The sequence below is a fragment of the Ranitomeya imitator genome, chromosome 5 (genome assembly GCF_032444005.1).
Source record: "Ranitomeya imitator isolate aRanImi1 chromosome 5, aRanImi1.pri, whole genome shotgun sequence".
Taxonomy (NCBI): domain Eukaryota; kingdom Metazoa; phylum Chordata; class Amphibia; order Anura; family Dendrobatidae; genus Ranitomeya; species Ranitomeya imitator.
The window spans coordinates 680,637,038-680,653,059 of NC_091286.1; the positions used below are offsets into that span (position 1 = coordinate 680,637,038).

At 45.7% G+C, this 16,022-nt stretch overlaps 1 protein-coding gene across 1 annotated transcript in view; it reads right to left on the minus strand.

Annotated features, from left to right (window-relative positions):
* Positions 1-13,292: 13,292 nt before the first annotated feature.
* Positions 13,293-16,022, minus strand: part of XKR5 (XK related 5) — a 21,154-nt gene continuing 18,424 nt past the window's right edge. The window contains exon 7 of the mRNA XM_069728362.1: positions 13,293-16,022. This exon is cut by the window's right edge and continues 1,218 nt beyond it. The gene's annotated coding sequence lies outside the window, so the exon portion shown is untranslated.

Sequence of the window (16,022 nt, forward strand, 5' to 3'; positions counted from 1 at the left end):
TTGGTGGGAGCAGTGGCAGCTGCTGGGAGCGGTGGCAGCTGCTGGGACCTGGACAGACACAACCAATGTTGCTGTGACTGCACAGTGTGACCTGGAGGAGAGAAGCTGAGACTCTGGAGCAGAAATCACCCACATGCCAGCACTGGGCAGAGTCCCTCCAGTCACCAGCCTGGGGCCACGGGGCCCCAACGTACAGCCCACAGCTCAGTTTTATCCATGGCAGCAGCTCCCCTTCCTCCTGGCATCTGGTTAACCCCATTTATGCGGGTCAGATTGTTATCTTTAAGGTTCAGCAACAACCTTCATACAGATGGGAAGGGGTTAAGCTTCTTCCTACCCCACTGGTGCAGGTTTGGTGCAGCATGCATGTATTCTGGGAGAGCTGGGTGGCTGCAGGTTGCAGGCTGCACCCCACCAGCTGCTCTTCCAGACATCACCCACATTTTTAGGCAGCGGAGACAGAAAGCAGCAGACTGAGCCATAAGACCAACTGCAATCACTGCTGGATACCTTTGCACTCACTCAGGCACTGGTAGGAGCTCCTCCGGAATCTGCCTGATAAGTTCAGCTCAGCCCTGCAGCCAGCCAGGGGCGGAGAGCAGAGCAGAGAACGTGCTCTCTCCGCCCACAAACAATGTCACACTGGCTGCCTTCTCTTAACCCCTATGTGTGCCTGCCTGGCTGCACTGACTGAATGAGAAGATGCTTGTGTCAGAGCTGGCACATAGGGGTTAAGAGAACGCAGCCAGCAGTGACTTTGTGGGCGGAGAGAGCATGTTCTCCTGCTCTGCTCTCCCAGCTGTATCTATGACAGCATGAGTGGGCCCCCCTCTCTCCCCAGGGCCCTGGCATTTGCCCAGGTGCGCCGGGTGCTGATGCCGGCCCTGTCTGTAGCTTGCGAGCAGCAGGGCCCTCATTCCTCCTGGTATCTATTTTGAACTGTATTTCTGTTATGCTGTAATGTCTATTGTCTGTACAAGTCCCCTCTATAATTTGTAAAGCGCTGCGGAATATGTTGGCGCTATATAAATAAAAATTATTATTATTATTAATAATAATTTGTGTTTTGTAATGCTGGGTGATATTTGTTTTTAATATAATTGTATTTGTTTGGTTTTATAATAAAAATTGCCCCTATGTACAAGAATATAACTATTAGGGCTAGCGGAACACACCAAATAATAACATAGAATAAGGTGTGTTCGCAGCCCGGGGTCCACCGTGCAAAGATGGAACCTGCTGCCAAGTAATGACGGACTATATGGCGGTACAATGTGAATACACACACGGGTTAACTTCACCCTGTGTGAAGGAAGCGAACCCTGTTGCGTCACAGGGCCGTAGTACCGCACGTCACAAAACTAATAATTAAATAGCAGGAGAGTGCCAACTGTGCCGTACTGGCGGACGCCACTAACCACCTAGACTTGGGCTAAAGAAGCGCTCTAATGGCGCGTGGCGCCGTACTGGCGGTCACAGCAGTACGCGCTGTTTCGTGTGTTAACGCTGTGAGTTCAGCCGGGCGCTAGATTGCAGCCATACACCTTACGCGAACAGTCATACACAAGGGATGGGTTTTTTAAGGAACAACTTGCACTCATCAACACACACACGATTACAATTGTATACTAGCGCATGGCCGTGCGGTCATGCGAACCTTATATAGCTGCAGCATGTACATGATCTTCCCAGAAGGACCAATGGGAGGCTGCCACAGAAGTTGAGCACCTTCAGGACCTTCCTGGAGGACCAATGGGATCTGCTGCAGTATCTGAGCATGTGACCCTCGATCTCCAACGGGAGATCTTGCCCTGGGCATGCTCAGAAGGGCAAAAGCAGGACTTAGTCCCAAAAGCGTCTGCTCGCCGCTGCCCAGCACTGGCTTCAATGGCAGAAGCAGGAAAACAGGTTTTTACGTACCGGTAATAGGATTTTACGGAGCCACGACAGCACCCCTACGAGAGAGGGGATCCGCCCACCTTCCGGACAGGAACCTACAGGATTTAAAGGGGCGGTCCCCCTCACCACTCCAGTTTGTGTTTCAGAGTATAAGGGACACCGCCATTGAGTTAGTACATAACATATATACTTAAACATTACTAAATACCATCACCTTCTAAAGAGTGATTTTTTAACAAGCACACTTTCCCCCCCGTAGTTATTCACTGGTTTCTGCACCCTTTGGGGAATGTGCGGGTGCTGTCGTGGCTCCGTAAAATCCTATTACCGGTACGTAAAAACCGGTTTTCCTATCGCCACGACAGCACCCCTACGAGAGATTTTCAAAGATCAATCACCTGGGAGGGAGTACAGCACTAAGTACTGTACGGCCAAAAACTAAATTGGCCTCTGAAGATAAGTCAAGACGATAATGTCTATAAAAGGTGGAAGGAGATGACCACGTTGCCGCCTTACATATTACGTCTATGGAGACGTCCGCTCTTTCCGCCCAGGATGAGGCCATGGCTCGAGTGGAGTGGGCCCTGATGCCATCTGGTGGTGTCTGGCCTTTAGTAGTATAAGCAAGATATATGGCATCTCTTATCCATCTGGCGATAGACGCTTTAGTTACACTCGCCCCTTTCCTTGGATTCTGAAAGGAAATAAACAGAGCCCTACTCTGCCTCCATGGTTCTGTTTTGTGTAGGTCCTCTAATAGAGTTCTTCTGACATCTAACATGTGATATTTCTGCTCGTCAGCTGAATTCGGATTGTCACAGAAAGATGGTAAAATTATTTCCTGACTTCTATGAAATTTGGAAGCTACTTTTAGTAGGTATGCTGGGTCTGGTTTTAATACTACCCTATCTTGAAAGACCATTAAATAAGGAGGGTCTATCGACAAAACTTGTAAGTCACTCACTCTCCTAGCAGAGGTCAGGGCTACTAGGAAGGCTGTTTTTAAAGTTAAATTTTTTATGGAGACAGAATCTAATGGCTCAAAGGGGGGTTCTGTTAAGGCGTCTAAAACCAAATTTAAATCCCATGGTGGTAATCTAGGAATATACACTGGGTTACTACGTTCAGTGGCCCTGATAAAATCGGGAAACCCATCTATTTCCCGCCACATCGCTGTTATATAACGCTCCCAAAGCTGATACTTGGACTCTAAGGGTATTTACCGCCAAGCCCAATTCTCGGCCTTTCTGTAAAAACTCCGGAATAGCCGGAATTGGAAACTTGCCTGAAAAGGGATTTTGGTAGAAGGCAAGTAACTTTTTCCAAGTTTTAGCATAGATTTTAGTGGTAACTTCTTTCCGGCTATTTAAAAGGGTAGATATGAGAGCCTCTGAAAACCCTCTTCTCCTCAACAACTCCCTCTCAAATTCCACGCCATCAGATGCAGGGATTCCACATTGGGGTAACGGAATGGACCCTGAGAAAGAAGCTCCGGGCTGGTCGGCAGTACCCAGGGGTCGGACACAGACATTGCCCTGAGTAACGAGAACCATGCCCTCCTGGGCCAAAAGGGGGCAATCAGGATCACTCTCGCCCTGTCCTCCCTGATCTTCCTGAGGACTATCGGGATCAGACACATTGGAGGGAACACGTAAGCCAGAGGAAAATTCCAGTGTATTTGAAGGGAGTCTATTATACAGGGCTTGTCCGCCACCCGAAGAGAAGCGAACTTCCTGGTCTGCCTGTTCGCTCTCGTTGCAAATAGATCGATAACGGGCAACCCCCATAGGTCTACTATCTGATTGAACACCCGTCGATTCAGAACCCATTCTCCCTGACGAAAAGAATGACGGCTGAGGTAATCTGCTTCTGTGTTGAGCTCTCCCTGAATGTGCACAGCTGATAGAGAGCGAAAGTGGGCTTCGGCTATTTCGAGTATATCTGTGGCGGTGTTCATTAGGGATCTTGACCTTGTACCCCCTTGATGGTTGAGATACGCCACTACTGTTGTGTTGTCTGTCTGGATTCTTACATGTGAATCCTGCAGAGATGGAAGCAACCTGAGTAAGGCCTTCTTTACTGCTGTGAGCTCTTTCCAATTTGAGGACTCTTGAGCCTCTAAGAGAGACCATTGCCCTTGAGTCCAAACATCTCCTATATGAGCTCCCCAACCTATTGGACTGGCATTGGTTGTGACCGTGTTGTCTGGTATTACACTCCAGCGTACTCCTTTTTCTAAATGTCTCCTGTTTAACCACCATCTCAGACTGTGTAGAGTGGCGGTGGACAGCCTGAGTCTTCCGCCTAATTGCCCTTGAAGACTCCTCTCTGCATCCAAGACTTGGGCCTGCAATACCGGAGTGTGGAATTGAGCCCACTGGACAGCTGGTATGCAAGACGTTAGGGATCCCAGAAGGGACATAGCGTCTCTTAAAGTCAGATCTGGCTTCCTTGTTACCGTACTGACTTTGTGCACAATCCTCTGCTTTTTGTCTTCCGGAAGGAAACATTGTTGCTCTTCCGAATTTAGCAGAATACCCAGGAAGGTCTGAGTTGTCGAAGGTTCCAATCTCGATTTTTCCATATTGACTATCCACCCCAAGTCCTGTAAGGAAGATATTACATGATTTAGGCGAGTACTACACTGAAAAAAACGAATTTCCCACTACCAGGAAGTCATCCAAGTAGGGTACAATTAATGTATCCTGTTCTCTGACATGGGCCATTACTTCCGCCATGACTTTAGTAAACACCCTCGGTGCCATAGATAGACCAAATGGCATTGCAGTAAACTGAAAGTGTCTGACCTGGTCGTTTAAGCGCACCGCCATTCTGAGGAATTGTTGATGATCCTGGTGAATGGGCAGATGGTAATACGCATCTTTTAAATCCAGGACTGTCATATAACATCTGGGAAAAAGAAGTTTAGTCGCCGTTTTAATAGATTCCATCTTAAAGGCATGATACTCTAGATGTTTGTTCAATCTCCGTAAATTTATGATGGTTCGAAAGGATCCATCTGGCTTGGAGATTAAAAATAAAGGGGAATAGAACCCTTTCCCCTGCTGATGTTTTGGAACCTCCACTATGACTTCCTTCCGTCTTAACATATGGACCTCTTTTTCAAGGGCCTTTTGTTGGTCTAAGGAATCAGGGGCAGTTAAGGTATAAAAATCAGAAGGTTTTTCCCGAAACTCTAATTTTAACCCTGAATCAATTATACCTAAAACCCAATTGCTCGCAGTTATTTTAGCCCACTGCGCATAGAAATATTTTAATCTGCCCCCTACTGGAAGATCTTTACTAGCGATAATTAATTCTTCTTCTTGAGGAAGATGATGAGGCATTAAAGTCCGAACCTTTCTTTTTCGGGTCTGTTGGTTCCCAGTCTCGGTTGTGGTAAGGTCTTCGGTATTGGAAGCGTCTCCTGAAGGTATTCCTAAAGGTAGGATTGAAAGCTTTAGGAAAACGTTTCTTCCTATCCTCAGCCTTAGGCCGGGGACACACACAACGTATAAAAAAACGGTCTGTTTTTGACGGACGAGAATCGCACAAATGTTCCCAAAACAGTGATCCGTGTGCAGTGCGAGGATGCGATTTTCTCGCATCAAATGATCCGTGTGACATCCGTATGGCATCCGTATGGTGAGATTTTCTCACACACTTGCAAAATGAGCAAATAATGGCTGAGCCATTCCTGTCACCTGCCCAATGCCTGAGAATTTCTCGCAAGTCACACTGATGGTCCGTGTGCTGTGCTATTTTTTCTCACCCCCATAGACTTTCATTGGCGATTCTCGGCCGAGAAACGCTGACAATCGCAGCATGCTGCGATTTCACTCGGATCCTGAATACGGCCGAGAAAATATCGGATGATGGGAGCTGCCCCATAGATTAACATTGGGACGAGTGCTATGCGATTTTTTATCGCATTGCACTCGTCCGTATTACGGTCTAGTGTGACCCCGGCCTTAGCTAGGATGTCATCCAATACCGGGCCAAACAGGTACTCACCCCTACATGGTATTGTACACAGTTTAGCTCTCGCCTGGGCATCTCCTTTCCAGATCTTAAGCCATAGGGCTCGGCGAGCAGCGTTTGAGAGGCCTGCTGATCTTGCTGCTATTTTTAAAGAATCCACTGATGCATCCGCTAAATACGCCACCCCTTCCCGTATTTGCGAAAGGGAGTTCAGCATCTTGTCTCTGGGCACCTTGGATCTTAGCTGTTCCTCCAGCTGAGATATCCACACCATGACGGATCTAGCCGTACACGTGCTAGAGATGGCAGGTTTGAACGCCCCTGCAGATGACTCCCATACTTTTTTCAAATACATATCCGCCTTCCTATCTGACGCATCTTTCAGAAGGCCCACGTCCTCCAGCGGCAAAGCACCTGCTTTAGACGTAGAAGCCACCGCCGCATCCACTTTTGGAACTTTCATCCATTGCGCCAGATCATTGTCGTCAAAGGGATATCTTCTCTTGGCTGATGACGGCAGGAAACCTTTATCCTGCTTATCCCATTCCCGCTTTATAAGGGACTTAACTGTATCCACAACCGGGAATGCCTTACGACTCCTCTGGCACAAGCCCGCAAACATTATGTCCTGTGCGGACCTTGGTTCCTTGCTCTCTGCAACACCCATGGTTGCTCGGACTCCTTTAACTAACATGTCCATGTTGTCCACCGAGAAACAAGGCCTTCCCTCTTCATCTGAGGAGGATGGAGATGAGGAGCGGGAACATTCCCCTTCTTGCAGGGACAGACTGGATCCTGGAGATACGTCCCTGCCCGACCTTTCCTGGCGGCTGCCTCTAAGGGAATAACTTATTTCTTCCCTGATGACCGCTCCAAGGTCTGATGACCGAAGGACAGCTTCCTCTTCTAAGGTCTGACATATACAAGCCTGACACAGCCTCTTGGCATAACTGTCAGGCATTGAAGTCATGCATAGAGCACATTGCTTGTGCTTAAATTTAGTTGTTTTTTTCCCCTAAAACAAAGCACAAATAACAGACCATATCAGCACCAGGTGTTTAGTTAACACTCACCATTAAGGCTGACTCTGTGAATACCGGTTCTGGAGGAGTGGGATCCAAATGTGACGCTGGGGCGCTCGCACGCTGCTGCCCCCGTACCACGCTGCTGCTGCTTCTCCTTGAGCGGCCGCTACCGCTCTTACTGCGCTGTTCCGTTCCCTCTCCATGAGGGTGCTCGGCGTCCCCTACTGAGGACATGGCTGCACAATCTCATTCCATAGGCGCCGCTCTTTTACAGCGCTGCAGCGCTCCTCCCCCGGCTTACCCCGGAAGTGTACTAACTACTTCCGGGTTCACCAGCGCCGGTGTGGACGCTGCACACCGCGCTCAACTGCGGACCAGGACGGCACTGCCCGACTCCTGGGACGCACTCTACATGGTCAGACGAGGGGGGGTCTGCGCGCAGGACACCCCCGACGCTGCTTCCGAGCCCCCGATTCTGCCGTTCCTTGAAGATACCGCGCAGAGGCATGGAGGCCCGGGTAAGACTGCTGCTGCAGGCTCCCGCCGTCCGGACAGGAACCCAAACTGGAGTGGTGAGGGGGACCGCCCCTTTAAATCCTGTAGGTTCCTGTCCGGAAGGTGGGCGGATCCCCTCTCTCGTAGGGGTGCTGTCGTGGCGATAGGAAAAGCAGCAGTAACCCTATGCACAGAGTGAGACTGAGCAAGACGCTGGGACCGACGTCTCCGCTGAGCAGGCTCCACTGCGGCAGGAGAACAATGGGAGACCGCAGCAGAGATGGCCCGAGATTCCCCCTGTGCAGAGGCAGGAACTCGACACCTAACAATTACTACTATAATACTGCCCTTATGTACAAGAATATAACTACTATAATACTGCTCCTATGTACAAGAATATAACTACTATAATACTGCCCCTATGTACAAGAATATAACTACTATAATACTGCCCCTATGTACAAGAATATAACTACTATAATACTGCCCTTATGTACAAGAATATAACTACTATAACACAGCTCCTATGTACAAGAATATAACTACTATAATACTGCCCCTATGTACAAGAATATAACTACTATAATACTGCTCCTATGTACAAGAATATAACTACTATAATACTGCCCCTATGTACAAGAATATAATTACTATAATACTGCTCCTATGTACAAGAATATAACTACTATAATACTGCCGCTACGTACAAGAATATAACTACGAGAATACTGCTCCTATGTACAAAAATATAACTACTATAATACTGCCGCTATGTACAAGAATATAATTACTATAATACTGCTCCTATATACAAGGATATAGCTACTATAATACTGCCCCTATGTACAAGAGTATAACTACTATAATACTGCCCCTATATACAAGAATATAGCTACTATAATACTGCTCCCATGTACAAGAATATAACTACTATAATACTGCTCCTATGTACAAGAATATAACTACTATAATACTGCCCCTATGTACAAGAATATAACTACGAGAATACTGCTCCTATGTACAAAAATATAACTACTATAATACTGCCGCTATGTACAAGAATATAATTACTATAATACTGCTCCTATATACAAGGATATAACTACTATAATACTGTCCCTATGTACAAGAATATAACTACTATAATACTGCCCTTATGTATAAGAATATAACTACTATAATACTGCTCCTATGTACAAGAATATAACTACTATAATACTGCTCCTATGTACAAGAATATAACTACTATAATACTGCTTCCTGTGTACAAGAATATAACTACTATAATACTGCCCCTATGTACAAGAATATAACTACTATAATACTGCTCCTGTGTACAAGAATATAACTACTATAATACTGCTCCTATATACAAGAATATAACTACTATAATACTGCTCCTATGTACAAGAATATAACTACTATAATACTGCCACTATGAACAAGAATATAACTACTATAATACTGCTCCTATGTACAAGAATATAACTACTATAATACTGCTCCTATGTACAAGAATATAACTACTATAATACTGCCTCCTATGTACAAGAATATAACTACTATAATACTGCCTCCTATGTACAAGAATATAACTACTATAATACTGCCCCTATGTACAAGAATATAACTACTATAATACTGCTCCAATATACAAGAATATAACTACTATAATACTGCTTCCTGTGTACAAGAATATAACTACCATAATATTAGTCAAAAAACAAGAGTACTGAATGAGGATTCCAGTTTGATCGTCAGCGTTTTGATGGTTTCCTGTTAGGGACATAAGTTCTCAGTAGTGGAGTGAGGACACTATAGAGTATATTATGTACTGAGTTCTATCGCTGCGGCTCCTCTTTAGGCTGCTTTGCATTATGACTTATAAGGCACTCGTCTCCATCGTCCTCCGCTATCAGGAATTCGCTGCTCATCACTTGTCGCCGGATGAATATCTGCTGAATCAACTTCCTGTCATCTGTATTTGGGATTACAGCAGGCAATCCGTAACATAAACAGGAATAAAATGACGGCGTGTGATAAAATACAATACAGCAGAAGGGATCCATCATCCCTGCATCAGCAGAATTACTTTTTTTTTTGGGGGGGGCAGATATCTGTGCTGAGCGGTGAATCTGCGCGGTTTTTGCCTTTCTGGGACAGCCGTTCCCCTTCCCCCATATCAAATGATGGTCCACAGAAGTGAGGAGACTCCATGGCAAAGCATAAAACGGCCCCTTTCTCAGTTTGGATGCCCCCTGGGTGCAGGTTTGGTGCCATCCCATTTCCAAGATTTTTACTTTAATTCCCTACCCCCTTGTTTGTAGGATATGAGCACAACGTATCGGCCATTAGTTGTCATCACAGATCAAAATAATGGATGAACGTCTCGTATTTGCATATATTCCAGGACTGAAAGTCTCCTCAAAAATGTCTGCAGAGGCGCGGTTTACCTTGAGGCCGTCCTACACCACCGGCCAGTCTCCATTCTATAAGACATGAATCCATCCTGTTCAGTGGCCTCTTTCATGAAGGCCTCAATAGATGGACAAGCCCTTTAAAAATGCTACTATGGAGGGTATTTGGTGGGGGCGCGATTGTACAGCGATTTATCACCATGTTACCCGTCTCTGGTCCTTTGGTTAGGAGGGTGATGATCGTCAGCAGGGACCTTTCACACATTAACTTTAGCGTTTTAGAAATGTCAAAACCGGACAGACACAATAGTGCTGGGATCTGAGCCAAGAAGGCTGGAGGCTCCCACGCTGCCGGCCGGGGCCAGATAGGACGCGTCGTGTCCCTATGGGGTGATCTGGATAAATGGGCGGCGAAAGGCCACGAGGATCAGTGCCGATAAGTGGAAGGTTTGGACAATTTGGGGTCTAAAATGAAACCTGAGAATTCCTCAATGCATCACTAGTGGGAGGACAATTCTAGCACTCAATGCCAGTCTGCTGCACCTAAAGCCAACCAGATCCTGCCCTGTAACAAGGTGAGGCTCTTAGAGGAGAAAGGTTGACTTTATCTTTCCATAAAGGTACGGGCAGGGCCAGATTTGGGGTTTGCCGATCAGTTCTGAACATCCTCATAAAAAAAATGCATTTAAACTGGATTCCAAAATGTAATACTAATCGAAAATAACAAATCCGTCATTAATTCTCCTCCGTTGCTCCAAACCTTTGTTGATGCAGCTGCAATGATGATGTCACGACTCATGCATGTGACCGCTGCAGCCCATCAGTGAGCTCTAACCAGACATAACCGCTGTACCCAGTGATCCTGCTGGAGCAGGAGGTAAGTAATTAACTATTTAGGTTATTTTCTAGAGGGCCGGGTGTTTGACATATTACATTTTTGAAGCTGGAAACTTCCCCTTTAACGACACAAGGGGGCTGCCATGATGTGAGGAAGGGCACACAATCAAATGAGAGGCTGAAGACTGATAGAGGCAGCGGTCACAGCAGCGCAGAGCATTTCAGGAGTGTGCTGATCTTGGGGTGAACAACGACCCGTCCTTTTGTCATATTATTGTAATAAGCACCGACCAATATCACATGCACTGGCCACAGCGCAGAATTCCCAGTCATTATACAGGAGGAGGTGAGCTGTGACATCCTCTATTGTGAATGGTGGATCCTGTGTTATCTACTGTATATAGATATTATAAGTCATTGTACAGGAGGAGGAGGAGGTGAGCTGTGATATCACCTACTGTGAATGGTGGATCCTGTGTTATCTACTGTATATAGAGGCGTTATCAGTCATTGTACAGGAGGAGGTGAGCTGTGACATCTATTGTGAATGGTGGATCCTGTGTTATCTACTGTATATAGAGGTGTTATCAGTCATTGTACAGGAGGAGGTGAGCTGTGACATCTATTGTGAATGGTGGATCCTGTGTTATCTACTGTATATAGATATTATAAGTCATTGTACAGGAGGAGGAGGAGGTGAGCTGTGACATTATTGTGAATCCTGTGATATCAGGTAGACAGTATAACAAAATATCACTTTCAGGAGTTTAAAGTTTCTCCTTTAAAACACAAAGTCTAATACAGCATTGCAGGTTAGGACCCATTCCTGTAAGTTTGATATATTTCTCCTTCATAGACCTGGAAAGGGATATTCCAGTATTAATAAAACATAGCGGCTTTCCTCCAAACGCCACACTAGTCTACAGGTGGTGGGTGGTACTGCAGCTCAGCATCCTGTACACAAGTGTGACACCTTCCCTGGAGAAGTAAGAGCCATGATTTACTAATCCTGGAAAACCCTCTCTATAAAGAAACGATGTAATGGGAGCGTCACACGGTGTAGACAGGTCCTTTATTTCATATAGAAAGGTACAAAAGTCTTATCTTACCATATTAGTAACAGTCACAACATACATGTGGTCAGTAGGGTACTCGGAGCGGACCCTCCGAATCATACAAGATAACCAGGGCATTTCAGCAGAGTACCATCAGGACCCCTAAGACATGAATAGAAACCTTGTGCACCACCCCTTTTTTAGTGGTGGTTCTAAGGTTTCAAGAAAGCCAAACACATATGTATATAAAGCTCTTGGGGCGCCAACCCCTCTTCGGAGGTGGTGCTGGAGGGAGCCAACCCCTTTTCAGAGGTGGTGCTCGGGGGAGCCAACCCCTCTTCGGAGGTGGTGCGCGGGGGAGCCAACCCCTTTTCAGAGGTGGTGCTCGGGGGAGCCAACCCCTCTTCAGAGGTGGTGCTTGGGGGAGCCCCTTTTCAGAGGTGATGCTCGGGGGAGCCAACCCTTCGGAGGAGGTGGTGCTTGGGGGGAGCCAACCCCTCTTCGGAGGTGGTGCTCGGGAGAGCCCCTTTTCAGAGGTGGTGCTCGGGGGAGCCAACCCCTCTTCGGAGGTGGTGCTGGAGGGAGCCAACCCCTTTTCAGAGGTGGTGCTCGGGGGAGCCAACCCCTCTTCGGAGGTGGTGCTTGGGGGGAGCCAACCCCTCTTCGGAGGTGGTGCTTGGGGGGAGCCAACCCCTCTTCGGAGGTGATACTTGGGGAAGCCAACCCCTCTACGGAGGCAGATCTTGGGTTTTACTCAACAGAGGAACCCAAACACTTATGTATATAAAGTTCTTGGAGCACCAACCCCGTTTAGTGGTGGTCCTCGGGCACCACCCCGTGTTCAGTGGTGGTTCTCATGTCTTCTCCAACACCCAGTTCTTCATGGAAGATGGAGGTATTTACCAATGTGGACACCTCACCCACCACTCTTATGTGATGCTCACATTAGAAGCAAAAAAAATAAAAAATGTGAAAAATAAAAATGCTTGAGGACCTTTTTTCATATCTACAGGGGTATTGTCCCCAACCAATAGGACATTTTAAAAAGGAGTAATTTAAAGCAGGACCTACCCCTTTATACCAGACCCTTCTTCGTACCGTCACTGCGGCCGGGCAGTCTGTATATTCGGTCACACACTGTATATTATGCTCAGAATACGACCACAATTATACATTTATCAGTCGCATAAATGAAAACTGCAAAGTGCAAGTACGTGCTGCACAGCAAAGCATCATGGGATGCGACGAAACATTAGTACCGCAGCGATATTCAATAACAGGAAATGTGAGAACGCGGGGTTAAATAAATACTTGACATTAATATATAGAAATGTATATAAAAGCTACAGAGTCTACAAAATATATTAATAAATTATTAAGACGGTTATTAAAGGTAATAAGCTACACATTCAGCGGGGTCCGGGCGTCGCCCTCCGTCCAGTATCACGTGTGCATGAGATTTACAGGAAAAGTCCGATAATCCGGCATGTGAGGGGCGGCCGGATTACTGGAAAAAAAAAAAAAAAAAAAAATATATATATATATATATATATATATATATATATATATATATATATATATATATATATATATATATATATATATATTTTTTTTTTTTTTTTTTTTTTTTTTTTTTTTTTTAGACATATGTGATTTCAAGGTGGCACCGACGCCGATATAAAACCCACGAGTTGGTTTCCCCAACTTTGGTTACTGAAAATGTTAAAGTCAAATAATCCGGCACACGATTAATAAATGAGCAGATTTTCCAGATTACGAGAAGGATAAGAGAGAACCGTTATTACGGGAGCCCGGGCTCATTTCTTCAGAATCTGTTTGTAAAAGAATAAGTCTAAAATTCCAGATCGTAGGATGCTTCCGGATTAAGAGACAGACCGAACTAGATCTGAGGTTTGGTTTTTTAAAACTTATTTCATGTATTTGGAGGGAAATTTTTTTTTTTTTTTGCTGTTGACTTTTATTAAATATTTTGCACAGTTTGTCTTTCCCAGGCTCTGTTTTCCTGCCACATTCTACTTTGATGTGGTCTGCGGCCATAAGACCGAGAGGAGCTCACTGACTGATTCTCAGTTAACTCATTCTGCGCAGAGAGGCTACAAAAGGCAAACGGTGCAAAAGTTTTAATGAAACCCAATTGTAAAAATCATGTTTTAGACCCAAATATGTGTATTTCAGAAAAAGAAATACATTGTCCCTTAAAAGGTTTACAACCCCTTTAAGTTGCATTTTTGGGACCCTGGAATGTTACAGGGCCCCGAGTAGGTCACTTTTGATAATTATACAAATAGACGTGACTTTTCACTACTCGGGGGCTGCTGACAAAAGTTGGTAAAACTTTTGGGGTTTTTCTTGTACCGTTACCTTAAAAGAAGGGGAGGAGTCAGTGCAATTAGATACAATGTTTCACACAAACATTCCTTAAAGGGCCAGTCTAGAATTAACAAAAAGTAGATTTTCTAAAAAAAAAAGGGCGCCACACCTGACTACAGGTTGTATGGGTATTGCAGCTCAGGCCTTAACTAAGGGGCAGCATATTGAACAGACCCCCAAACCAGAGTTCAGGGCGGTTTATGCCGCTTCCACCATAAGTAAACAGTGCCAAGTTGAACTACCACACCTAAAGGTGGCGCTGTTTTTTTTTTAAGAAGTCAGCCATGTTTTTTCAATTTAAGACATCAGATAGTGTTGCACATGAACATATCCCTAACTTTTTGTGAAAAGTGTATTTGGTTTTCAGGTGAAGTGTCTGGATGATCCTACATGCCCTCTGACCTCTTCAGGTGAACGTAATGTGAGGTCTCTAAACTTTTGGATGCCCACGCCCAACGCTTCAGGACTTTTTGCACAACTTGCTGTTCTCTAACAAGGAGCTTAGTGGCAAAATTCACAACCGGCGTTTGATCCATGAATCGGCCAATAAATTCCAGGGTTCTATAAGAATTGGTATTAACCTGTCCTCCTCATCATGAGACCAAGACGCCACCCAACAGTTGATGACCACGTCCTCGCCATTGTGAGGCTTTAAGCCAGATGTTCTCAGGTGGAAGTGGCCACTAAGCTTAGAGGGTCATCCACAGGTGACAGATATACAAAGACTGGAAGAGTCACAGAACGCCAGAGAAGTGGAAGTCTTTTGGTCACAACCCACACTGATGACCACTTCATTGAGATCAATGTCCTTCGGAACTGGATGACAAATGCCACACAACTCCAGGAACATGCAAGGTAGGCAAGAGGCGCCCATGTGTCACGTCAGATCATTCGAAACAGTTTACATCAACGTGGACTGCGTGGTTGACGACCTTCAAGGCTACCTGACCACACCACCATGGGCCAGGGAGCATCTGCGTTGGACAAGAGACCAGTGGCCTCGGTGCCCTTCACTGTCGATTCAAGCTGTGCAGAAATGATGGCCGTCAACGATGTTGGTGACGTCAAAAACAGCGCTATGCAACAACCACTGTGGTCACCAGACGAGGCGTCGGTGGTGGTGTTACAGTGTGGGCAGGTGTGTCTAGTCACTATAGAACTGCCCTACACTTTGAAACAAGCCCCTACTACTTGAAAAACATCATTAATCCAGTCTCGAACAACACAGGCCTAATTTCATGTTCATGGATGTCCATGTTCCAGATCATCGAGGTCTCATCATTAGAGAACCGCTTCTGGAGAATGGAGGACCTCACATAAGGTGGCCTTCACTTTCTCCAGACCTGAATCCCATAAAAAATCTATGGGATCAGCCGAGTCGTAGTGTAGAGGCTCGTAAATCTGTACCCCAGAACCTCAATGACCTTAGTGCCACCTTTCAAGAAGAGTGGGACGCCATGCCTCCACAGAGAATAACTCCACTTGTGAGGAGCAGGAGATGTCAGCTATGATTGATGCTCAAGGCCACATGACAAGTTATTGAGACTGACATTTTTTGGGGGGGTATGCCCACCACTGTCGTTGGCTTTTGTTTCAATAAATTGTTGGAGATGAGGAAATCACCATTTTTTCCCCCTCTACTTAAATGTCCGACTTTCATGATAAAATATCACTGTAGATGGAACTTTTCACATTTTCCATAAATTTTGCCAGAAAGCCAAATATCCCTAACTTTTTGTGAGTAGCGTAAAACCCAACGTACAAGTTCTAGTGGTAAAAGGACTTATGTTGAGGAGGCGTTTGGTGGTGGGTGCCATGACTGAGGTGAAGAAACAGCTTGGACGGCCATGGGCTACACCTCACATGGAAATCTTCAAATACTGATCTTGGTTAACGACGTGCCAAGGGACACAGCATTTACA